The sequence below is a fragment of the Spermophilus citellus genome, assembly GCF_964194105.1.
Source record: "Spermophilus citellus genome assembly, chromosome: 1".
In the NCBI taxonomy this organism is placed as follows: domain Eukaryota; kingdom Metazoa; phylum Chordata; class Mammalia; order Rodentia; family Sciuridae; genus Spermophilus; species Spermophilus citellus.
The window spans coordinates 114,648,434-114,649,374 of record NC_138182.1 but is presented as its reverse complement, the minus strand read 5'-3'; positions in this window follow the sequence as shown (position 1 = coordinate 114,649,374).

The following is a 941-nucleotide window of genomic DNA, read 5'->3' as shown; positions in this document are numbered from 1 at the left end:
CCACCGCCTTCTGCTGAACACAAGGCCCCAGAGGAGAGGCTTATCTTTTCAGGATCCCTAGTCAGGGGGGCAAACAACCAAAGCAAACACCTCAAACACCTCGGCAGGAAGGGGGCTGAGCAGGGGTGGGGTGCACTCATGCCAGGGTGGAAACAGCCACCTTGGGAGGAATATCATTTGGGACACAGAATCAGATGTTTCCAACTTATTTCAAACGGCCTGGAAAACAACACAAAGATGCGTACGTTTTGAGAGGGAGGAAAACAGGCTCTGGCCCCTGCCTTGAGACACACGACCCCTGGAACCCTTGGACCTTCGCTGTGGGCATTCTAACCATGGCTACCTGGCCGGCACCAGGGCCAGCGTCAGAGCTCACGGCAGGCTGGGTGGCCTCCAACCTGCCCACAGACATTGGCTGGGGAAGACACACAGGGTAAAATCCACACGGAGGCCCTGCTCCACAGAGCTCTCACCCTACCCAGCCCCGGACCCCCCAGGGCTTGGCAGGGCTGGCCCACCTGCCCCATGTCCTGAGCCCCTTCACTCAGGCCCTTCTTGTCCTTTAGGGCACCTCCCCCAGGAGCTGCCCTGGCCCCTCACTGCCAAGGGCAGGTGCCTCTCCAGCCTCCCTCCTCAGTCCCCTCCCCCCTCTTCTTCCTGCTCTCCTTCCCCTGTCCTCCTCCTCCCTTCTCTCCCTTCTCCCTCCTCTGCCTTCCTCTTCCCCTCTCCCTGTCCCTCTCCCCTTTCCTCCTCCCACCTCGCCCCCCCACCTCCTCCCTTCCCCCTCTCTTCCCCCCTAATTCCCCTCCCTTTCTTTCTTGGATCCCCCACCCTCTCTCCTCTTTCCTCCTCCCGCTTCTTGGGTACCCCACTTCCCCATTCCTTCCTCCTCCTCCCTCCCCTTTCTCTCCCCTCCCTTCTAGGACCCCTTCCCTCCCTAG